Here is a 12,200-nt window from a genome sequence, read left to right on the forward strand (position 1 = left end):
AAATGAATAATAAATAGTTATTAGTCACCATAAGAATACTTCAACGAATTAAGATTGATTTCGATTTCATTCTGCCCTGCAAAGATAGATTTAACAAAGCTTCAACAATAAAATGTCAATGAAACAACAATACTGCATAATATCAAAGAGACATAGTACTGTTTAAAATAAAGATCAGAACCAATAATGAAACTTTAACAGTGAGACAAAATCTTTCAATCCAGTAATAGTACACAAGAATAAGAATTAATTAAAACCATGTCAAAATTTTATTACCATAGTTACGAGAGTAGATCTGACCAATAATGAAACTTCTTGCATTAGTGCGAAGTCCATTTATAATAGATCCATAACTTCTCTATAATCTTGACAATAAAACTCTCTGCGCTCTACAATAGTGCGAAAGCACAAATCGAATTATTAAAAAACCCCATGTGTGTGATCATGACCTCCCTGATTGTATTGAAGAGAGAAGTGTTTATACAAAGTTTCAACATTAATGGATCCCTTTGGTTTCTCAAAAAACGAGAAATAAAAAGTAAATGAATCTGGAGGTTTGTATTTTGTTGAATCACAAGCTGAACTTAGAAGATCTCAGAAGCTTCATTTGGATCGAATTCGAACAGTCTTCGAATGAGCGGAAGGGTAGTTTCCAATAGAATCCTTGAATTTCCATTACAATAGTCAATGCATTTCTTTAGCATTGTAGTGGATCATCTATTCAATTGCGTAGGAATTCAAAGATCTTCCATAATTGATCTTGGGTTTATCCCTGCAATTTAAATAAAAAAACTCATGAGTGTTTTATTAGAAAATCAGAATCATAACCAATCACAAAGAAAAACTCCAACAGATAGCTCAAGAACCTTATAATAGTGACTTTCCAGAACTTTATAGCAATGACCAAACCAATGCGTGAAAAGTGGCAGACACAGATATATATAAGAGGTTTTGAGTTATCAGAGTTTTAACAAGGCACACTCTACAAAACTTGCGATATATGGAAACTTTTGATGAGGAGCAAACACAATATTATATTAAATAATTGTCTACCACATCAAAGATCAGAATATTAGGTATTATCAGAGATTTTAGTTGTGTGTCATTCAAAAAGTTCTGATATACGAACATCTTAAATCATATCGGGTTTGACATATCAGAGATTGGTACATATTGGAAGTCGGAGGGGGAAGTGCAATGGGATATCAACAATCAAAGAGCTATGAATATTGGAGATCGAAGATCGGGGGAAATGATTATCATAGATAAAAGATTGGAGGGATTGGCATATCAGCGATCCGAAGTAATGATGTGGTAGGTGGATCCTTCCATCAGTTATATTTAATATGATCGAACTTTGGTTTATAATATGTTTGTTTCAATATTGCATATTAAAAGGATCATTTCCATATGTTATAACATGAGCTTGGCTATTTATTAATTAATCCTAATTAATTAAAATTTAAAACAAATTTTTATCAATAAAAAAAACTTAAATAAAACAAAATGATGATAAAAGAAATAAAAGGGTCCCCATAGTTATTAGGATAATAATAAAGTCAAAATGAGAGTGTTCTATTTTTTACCACAACAATGGCGACAAACGGGAAGAACCAGTAATCTCTGAAAATAATGATGAAATTCCAAAGAAAAAGGAATAAATTTAAATGAAACAAAATGTTAAAATTCAATTTTTGCAATGAAATCTCAGTATAGGATAGTTGAAGTTTATCATCGTGTACACCTATAGTATTGATGATAAAAGAAAAATCATGTCTATAACATTCACTAATTGATAAAAACTTTAAATAAAGAACAAAATCTTTTAATTCAGTGTAATAAAAAGATGAACTCTTATTGTCACAGGTAGAGCCATTGCTATTAGAAGGCGTCCATAGCCTCGGCATGGTTACCTTTTAACCCAAGGAAAAATCAGTATCCCATCTATTGCTTGATATTTTAGAGGAAATATATTTCTATTTTTATTTTATTTTATTAAATTACTCTGAAAGCCATTGTCCTGGCTTGGTGACCAGGTTTCAACAATGCCATTCACAAGTATTTATAGTAATGAATAAGTTGGCTCGTGATAAGACCTATTGCCATACAACAACTTGTTGTAAGCCATTGTCTTGGCATGGTAACCAAATATGATAATGTCACTACGATCAATTATCATGATCATGGTAGGAAAACTTTGTAAGGAGACCCCCTATCTTCCAGATATTACATATAGTTTATTTGACACTTTGATGATTTTAACATAGATGGGGGGAAAAAACCTCTCCTTAAGAGATTGGGATGGCATAGAAGAGTGATAAAATACTAAACCACTTATTTTGCCTTTGCTACTTTAGGAGTTGTTTATGATAAATGTTTTTGTAAAACAAGGTTATCTCTTATGTTATAAAGTTAGAGATTATTAGAATGATAAAGAAAGAGAATATAATAAGAGTTTCAAATCTAAATCTTAAAGAAAGCAATTTGATAATCATCCTGATGTTCTTCATTTTTCCAATGAAATTCATTAAATTAGAGTAATTGTTTTTCCCATGTATTAGACCAAAGGTGGCATGTAGGTAATTCAGAACTAAAATGTTGGTAATATCACTAGAAGCACACTCGAAGGGAGTTTGAAAAAGAGGATGATGTTGTGAAATTAGATCCAAAAGTAAGAGAGAAGAGAAGTGCAAACCAAACTAAAACAAAAGTAAACCATTGCAAGCAAAATCATGAAATAGGCATAATTCAAACAAGATAAAAGCAAAATCTTGACATAAGGAATTAAGGTCTTGTTATGTATTTTTCAAGCAAAATTTTGTCTTGATAATGAGTTTTTAATTCATGATTTTGTTATAAACAAACTAATGAAGATTTGTGATTAAAAATTGCATTTGAGAGCTTAACAGAGATTTATTTCCTTACTCAAATATTACTTTAAAACATATCACAAAAATGATAAGAAAAATTTTAAGTTAAGAAAATCTCCCTGAGTGGGTCTTTAAAAATGCTCCTTTTATCATAATTGTTTTATTCGCAAAAGCTGGATCAAACCAAAACCTACAAAAAGAACAACAAAAATATAAGAAATAAGTAAAACTAAAGCAGAAAAGAACAAACTGAAATAAAATGCTAATAGATGATAATAAAAATGCAAATGCATACATGGAATAATTTGATAATAAGTTTACCTCATTAGTCTTCATATTCTTCCATGTATTTCTTAAGAATGTTTAAAATCATCTTTTTATTCAATCTACAAAACATTAACAAAAATAAATCTAATATGTTCCTAATCCTAATCTAAAAAGTAGATTATGACTAGGTAAGATCAAACTTCCAGTGTAACCATTTAAGTGCCTTATCTGCTGCATGCATGCAAATAACAATTGTTAGCAAAAATAAAACTGTAGCTGAAACATTAAAACAAAAATGAAACACACTACGTACTTTTAAAAAATTATTTACAAAATACTTCCCTTGAAACTCTTCCAAATATTTGTCTATAGGATCATTAAGATAAGGATGTGATTTAGATGTTTGAAAATAATTCAAAGAAAGAGGAAACAACAAACCAATATTAACTATTAAATCTTTGCAAATGAAAGGTTGCTGTAAAGAAAAGAAAAATCAGAAATCTTCTTTTCAAAAGAATCGAGTGGATAGCAATGAGGAAGATTTCTGAAAGAAATGCATGAATGGTCAAAATGTATAGATGTATTCGCGAGTATTATCATTAAGGTAGAATGCATTTGGAAATATGAAATCATCTATCCAATCATAAGATAGAACCTCAACCTAAGAAGAAATTGAAATAGTTGATTGAATTTTTGAAATTGATTATTGCAAGTACTAAGTATTTCATTTGAAAAGAGTGTAGAACTTTGTTGCTCAAGATGCTAGGGTAGTGTGTGCACAAAATGAAAAATAAATTTGAAGAAAGAAAGAAGTTGAAAAGAATGAGAGAAAGGTAATTTATATTATACATCTATGTTACAAATTATGTTACAACATGGTGGAAGTTTGTTTACAGAGATTTCCTTTTACAAATCATTATGGATTTAAAATCATTATTATCCTCAAGATTAAAATTGCAAGAAGGTACATTATCATTGTAGGATTGAGAAATCGGAGTTGATTTATAATCATTGAAATCATTATGACTATGAGGGGAAGTGTTTGAACTATAACTGTTATCTTTTTCACTATAAAAAATAGATTCATTTTGAGGATTGTGAATCAATTAAAACATTTTTTGAAGATGAAGAAGAACCAAGTTCAATATTTTGATTGTCATACATAAATTTATTAGTGTCTTCCTTGGTATGTAATTCTTCACTAGAATTATAAGAAGAGAAATTAAATACTTAAACCAACTCATTAATTGATGTTCAGGAGGTAAGTAATTTGATTTAACGAGCATTAATGTCAATTTAAATTTCATTCAAAATTGATCCAAGGGCTCATCTTCTTTCCTACGCAATTAAAGTAGTTGTTTGCACACCTTTTTGTAGTTGTATCATCGAAAATCCTGAAGGAACATCACTGCAAAATTATCCCAGCTATATACTGAGGCAACTACAAGCGAAAGACACCACTATTTTGCTTGACTTGTCAAAGTATATATGAAAATCCTGCCCAGATCAACCTCATCAATAGTAAATTTTTGAGAATTAGAAATGAATTGAAAAAGGTGATTGAAGGCAAAAGTCTTACCATCAAAATTTACCTTTGACAATGTTTTAAATCCCTTGATTGGAGTAGTGTTTGATTGTGATACACTAAATAATCTCCAAGGAGGTTTTAAGGAGGAACCCATAATTCAAAGTTTAAAATTTTGCAATAAAAAATTTAACAAAAAATTTAATTGATTTTTCGAATAGAATTGGTTTTTTTAATAATTTGCGTTTCAACTAAGAATTATCTGTATTAATTAATAAATAACCTTAATACAATGATTTTAACTAACAAGATCTTGTATATAATTTTTATATTCGTGATAAATGTTTCTACATTTATATTTAACCACATCAATTCATAGTGGCAACTCAAACTTCTTTGGTGCAAAACAACAATAATCACAACAAAAATAAATCATAACACGCCCAAAATGTGAGATTTTTACTCCAAAAAATTAGAATGCACACAAATTTCTTTACATTTAAGAGGACACATGCCTAATTATTTTAAAATAAATGACAATTAAAAGAAATATATAAATAGAACAATTATTAGCTTAATGCGTATATTTTCTTGAAATTATTAACGTGATGTCTATATTTTTGTGTAATTACTGCCATGAAAATTTTAAGCATTCCAAAAATCGTGATTTCCCAAAATAGTCACTTTTGAGATATCAAGGCAATACTTTTAGCGTGAGAAAAATTTCTCAAGGATAAATTGTCACGTAATAAGTCTAACTATCTATTTCTTATGAATCCCTGACAAGAAGTGCACATCCAATAACTTCCCAACACATCTTGATGCATCTGCATGAACAACCATTTGAAACATAGTTTAAATATATGTTGTGAAGTGCAGATGAAGTCATCTCTTCGATGAAATATATATCTACAAAAATTCAACTCGTTTGAACTCTCGTGCTTATGTTGATCAACAAAAATGACCCTTCAATAGTTTAAGGGAGACCACCCGGTTGGGAACTTAAAGCAACTCCTTTTCTGTTGAAATGACGGTTTTGACTGGTTAAACTAGATCTAGTTACCCTTTCTCTATCTCTATTAGCTTAAAGTCAATCTTTTAGTTGCCAACAAAGAAGGAGAAATCAGATTAGCTTTCCTGTAGAGCTCAGGCAAGGAAGAAAATCCTTAAGTTGATCTATGGCTCAACCAAATGAGAAATATGCTTAGCAACTTTAAGAAGAGGACTTCTAGAAATGAAAAGTTAAACTAAATGTAGATTAATGTTACTCCATAACTTCCAAAAGTTCCGATATACAAATGGACGAGGTATGACAATTAAACCAAATCTTAAATCATATCGGGTCCGACATATCGGAGATTGGTACATATCGGAAGTCGGATGGGGAGGTGCATTAGGATATCAACGATCGAAGAGATATGAATACTGGAGATAGGAGATCGGGGGAAATGATTATCAAAGATCGGAGATTGGAGGGATTGACATATCGACGATTAGAAGTAATGATGTGGTAGGTGGATCCCCCTGTCGGTTATATTATAATATGGTTGAACTTTGGTTTATAATATGTTTGTTTCAATATTGCATATTAAAAGGATCATTTCCATATGTTATAACATGAGCTTGGTCTCAGGGGCTATTTATTAATTAATCCTAATTAATTAAAATTTAAAACAAAGTTTTATCAATCAAAGAAACTTAAATAAAATGAAATGATGATAAAAGAAATAAAAGGGTCCCCATAGTTATTAGGATAATAATAAAGTCAAAATGAGGGTGTTGTGCTTTTTACCACAACAATGGCGACACACGAGGAGAACCAATAATCTCTAAAAATAATGATGAAATCCCAGAGAAAAAGGAATAAAGTTAAATGAAACAAAATGCTAAAATTCATATTTTTCAATGAAATCTCTGTAAAGGATATTTGAAGTTTATCATCTTGTACACCTCTAGTATTGATGATAAAAGAAAAATCATGCCTACAACATTTACTAATTGATAACAACTTTAACTAAAGAAAAAAATCTTTTAATTGGGTTTAATAAAAAGATGAACTCTTATTATTATAGGTAGAGCCACTACTGCAGACATCCATAGCTTCAACAAGGTTACCTTTTAACCCAAGGAAAAGTCAGTATCCCATCTATTGCTTGATATTTTAGAGGAAATATAGTTCTATTTTTATTTTATTTTATTAAATTACTCTGAAAGCCATTGTCCTGGCTTGGTGACCAGATTTCGACAATGCCATTCACAAGTATTGATAGTAATGAATAATCTGGCTCATGGTGAGACCTCTTGTCTTACAACAAGTTGTTGTAAGCCATTATCTTGGCATGGTAAGCGAATATGATAATGTCACTACAATCAATTCTCATGATCATGGTAGGTTGGCTCTGTAAGGAGACCCCCTATCTTCAAAATACTACACATGGTTTATTTGGCAGTCTGATGATTTTAACATAGATGGGGGGACAAATCCTCTCTTTAAGAGATTGGGATAACATAGAAGAGTCATAAAATACTAAACCGTTTCTTTTGCCTTTGCTAATTTAGGAGCTGTTTATGATAAAGGTTGTTATAAAACAAGATTATCTCTTATGTTATAAAGTTAGAGATTATCAAAATGACAAAGAAAGAGAATATAATAAGAGTTTCAAATATGAATCTGAAAGAAAGCAATTTGATAATTATCCTAATGTTATTCCTTTTGCCACAGAAATTTATTAAATGAGAGTAATTTTTTTCCCATGTATCAGACCAAAGGTGGCGTGTAGGTACTTTAGAACTAAAAGGTTTGTAATATCATGAGAATCACACTCAAAGGGAGTTTGAAAAAGAGGATGATGTTGTGAAATTAGATCCAAAAGTAAGATAGAAGAGAAATGCAAACCAAACTAAAACAAAAGTAAACCATTCAAGCAAAATCATGAAACAGGCATAACTCAAACAAGATAAAAGCAAAATCTTGACATAAGGAATTAAGGTCTTGTTATGTATTTTTCAAGCAAAATGTTGTCTCGCTTAATGAGTTTTTAATTCATGATTTTGTTATAAACAAACTAATGAAGAGTTGTGATTAAAAAATGCATTTGAGAGCTTAACAGGGATTTATTTCCTTACACAAATCTTGCTTTAAAACATATCACAAAAATGATAAGAAAAATTTTAAGTTAAGAAAATCTCCCTGAGTGGGTCTTGAAAAATGCTCCTTTTATCACAACTGTTTTATTCTCAAAAGATGTATCAAACCAAAACCTACAAAAAGAACAACAAAAATATATGAAATAAATAAAACTAAAGAAGAAAAGAACAAACTGAAATAAAACGAGAATAGATGATAATAAAAATGCAAATGCATACCTGGAAGAATTTGATTATAATTTTACCTCATTATATTCATATTCTTCCATGCATTTCTTAAGAATGTTTAAAATCATCTTTTTAAAAATAAATCTAATCTATTCCTAATCCTAATCTAAAAAGTAGATTATGACTAGGTAAGATCAAACTTTCAGTGCAACCATTTAAGTGCCTTATCTGCTGCATGTAAGCAAATAACAAATGTAAGCAAAAATAAAACTGTAGCTGAAACATTAAAACAAAAATGAAACACACTACGTACTTTTAAAATTGAAAAAATAAAAATAAAATTATTTACAAAATACTTCCCTTGAAACTCTTCCAAATATTTTTCCATAGGATCATTAAGATAAGGATGTGATTCAGACGTTTGAAAAATACTTCAAAGAAAGAGGAATCAACAAACCAATATTAAATGTTAAATCTATGCAAATGAAAGGTTTCTGTAAAAAAAAGAAAAATCAGAAATCTTCTTTTCAAAAGAATCAAGTGGATAACAATGAGGAAGATTTCTGAAAGAAATGCATGGCTTGTCAAAATTTATAGATGTATTCTCGAGTATTATCATTTGGGTAGAATGCATTTGGAAATCTGAAATCATCTGTCTAATCATAAGATAAAACCTCAACCTAAGAAGAAATTGAAATTTTGAAATTGATTATTGCATGTATTAATTAATGCATTTGACGAGAGTGTGGAACTTTGTTGCTCAAGATGCCAGTGTAGTGTGTGCACAAAATCAAAAATAAAATTGAACAAAGAAATAAATTGAAAAGAATGAGAGAAAGGTAATTTGTGATATACATCTATGTTACAAATTATGTTACAACATAGTGGAAGTTTGTTTACAACGATTTCCTTTTTACAAATTATTATGAATTTAAAATTATTATTATCTTAAAGATTAAAATTACAATAAGGTACATTATCATTGTAGGATTGAGAAATCGAAGTTTATTATAATCATTGAAATCATTATGACTATGAGGGGAAGTGCTTGACTTGTTACCTTTTCACTATAAAAAAACAGATTCATTTGAGGATTGGGAATCAATTAAAACATTTTTTGAAGATGAAGAAGAACCAAGTTTAATATTTTCATTGTCATAAATAACTTTATTAGTGTCTTCCCTGGTATGTAATTCTTCATTAGAATTATAAGGAAGAGAAATTAAATACTTAAACCAACTCGTTAATTGATGTTCAGGAGGTAAGTCATTGGATTTAAAGAGTATTAATGTCAATTTAAATTTAATTTAAAATTGATCCAAGGGCTCAACTTTTGTCCTACACAATTCAAGTAGTTGTTTGAACACAGTTTTGTAGTTGTATCATCGACAATCCTGAAGGAACATCACTACAAACTTATCCTAGCTATGTACTGAGGCAACTCGAAGTGAAAGACACCAGTATTTTTCTTGACCTATCAAAGTATATGTGAAAATCCTGCCAAGATCAACCTCATAAATATTAAATTTTTGAGAATTTGAAATGAATTGAAAAAGTGATTGAAGGCAAAAGACTTACCATTGAAATTTACCTTTGACAATGTTTTAAATCCCTTGATTGGAGTAGTGTTTGATTGTGATACAATAAAGAATCTCCAAGAAGGTTTTTTGGAAGAACCCATAATTCAAAGTTTAAAATTTTGCAATAAAAAATTTAACCAAAAATTTAAAACAAACCCTCCTTCTAGCGCCAAAAATGTTGATAAGAAAAAATGACCCTTCAACATTTTAAGGGAGACCACCCATTTGGGAACTTAAAGCAGCTCCTTTTCCGTTGAAATGGTAGTTCTGATTGGTTAAACTAGATCCAGTACCCTTCCTCTATCTCTATTAGCTTAAAGTAAATATTTTAGCTGCCAACAAAGAAAGAGTAATCAGATTAGCCTTCCTGCTGAGCTCTGGAAAGGAAGCAAATCCTTAAGATGATCTATGGCTCAACCAAACTAGAAATATGCTACTCCATAAATCTCGTTGATGAATGTTTTATTGTCAATGGCATACCATAAAAAATACATACACACATTTTATGTACTTCCTCTACTCCATAACTCCCTCTTAGCTTTAAGTAATTTTCAAAATATTTGTACCATTAAAGCATTATCATGTACATCAAACAACCTTACATCATGGTGAAGTTTTATGATCAGTAGCCTATCATAGAAAATAGGTATGCACATGCTACCACTACGTCGAGTTGGAATGTTTACGAGAATCAATCCTGTGATGCGTTCTCTGTCACAGGCACTCGGAGGCGGAAACATGGGAAAAGAAATGGTGGTGGTGATAATGATGATAAGGGACACAACATTTGGCTTGTGCTTTTTGCTCGGAAGCTGGGGCCGCTGCTGCTTCCTAAGCATATGCTAGACCCTGACGAGAATTCACCATTTTGCTAGTGCCAAGAAGTAGATCCATAGACGGTAGATGGTAACTGTTTGTTGACGCCATCCGTTGAACTCTTGAGCTTTGAGCTTTGGTGGTGGAAACAGGTAGATGGTAATTGCTTGTTGACGCCATCCGTTGAACTCTTGAGCTTTGAGCTTTGGTGGTGGAAACATGTAATATCAGTTAAGTTGGTAATTTATATATATATATATATATATATATATATATATATATATGCAAAACTATGAGTTGTCAAAATCTAGAACTAGTTTAGTTAATATGAATGGACTATTTTACCTCAATTTTAATTTAATTATTAAAATTTTAATTTAATTTAATTTTTATGTAGTTTGATTGAGCCTTGTTTAAATAACATAACCTGGCTGGACATTACAACATCTCTTACATACAAGACTAGGAACTCCTCTTAACACAATCAAATAATATATACTTAAAATTAAATAAATTATTCATAATTATTAATAAAAATGAAAACTGATATTAACTATGATAATAGTGTTGATTATAACATTATTTTGAAAAAAAATTTAACATTGAATATAAGCTCCATAGCATTGATATTGTGATGACTTCCAAAATAAAATTATTTATTTATTTATTTATTTATTTATTATTATTATTATTATTATTATTATTATTTTTTTTTTTAAGAAAATTTTGTATATGTGAAAAGTTCATTTATGAGAGATTTAACATTTATTTAAGTTGATCAATTGATGCTTAAAACTATGATAATTATGGTAAATAACTAGTATTTGCACCAAAAGGTTGCAAAGACATGCAGATAGAGTGTAGATGAATGTAGAGTGACCTAGAGGTAGTGCAACAAGGAAATAAGGACATGGACATAGAAGGTATGGGGAATTAGGAGGCTAGGGGTGGGAGAATAGGAAAAAATTGGTAAAGTAATATTAAAGTTAATTAACATAATGATTTTTATTACACTAATTTAATTAAATTAAATACTAATGTGAATTATACCATTTATTATAATTAATTAATTATATTTATTCAATTTTATTAATTAATTACTTAATTAATATTAGATTAACATTATAGGTAATACATACATACGTACGTGTATATATATATATATATATATATATATTATGAAAATAATTGATTTCTCAAATAGATTTGGTTTTTTTAATAATTTATGTTTCAGCTAAAAATAATCTGTATTAATTAATACAATAACCTTAATACAATAATTTTAACTAACAAGATCTTGTTATACTTTTTATATCTGGGATAAATGTTTCTATATTTATATTTATATTTAACCACATCAATTCACAGTGTCAACTCAAACTGCTTTGGTGTAGAACAACAACAATGACAACACAAATAAATCATAACGTGCCCAAAATGTGAGATTTGTACTCCAGAAAATTACAATGTGCACAAATTTCCTTATATTTAAGAGGACACATGCCTAATTATTTTAAAATAAATGACAATTAAAAGAAATATATAAATAAAACAATTATTAACTTGATGCATATATTTTTCGTGAAATTATGTGATGTCTATATTTTTATGTAATTATTAACGTGAAAATTTCAAGCATTCCAAAAATTGTGATTTACCAAAATAGTCACTTTTGAGATATCAAGGCAATACTTTTAATGTGAGAAAAATTTTTCAAGGATAAATTGTCACGTAATAAGTCTAACCATAGATGGATTTGGTAGTGGGGAAATTTCGTTACCCTCTCCTTATCTGAGTAAATACTTGTATGGATAGCTTGTACGGAGA

This window comes from Pinus tabuliformis, chromosome 2_2 (genome assembly GCF_031772625.1).
Source record: "Pinus tabuliformis cultivar Carrire ecotype Pingquan chromosome 2_2, CPIR1, whole genome shotgun sequence".
NCBI classification, from domain to species: domain Eukaryota; kingdom Viridiplantae; phylum Streptophyta; class Pinopsida; order Pinales; family Pinaceae; genus Pinus; species Pinus tabuliformis.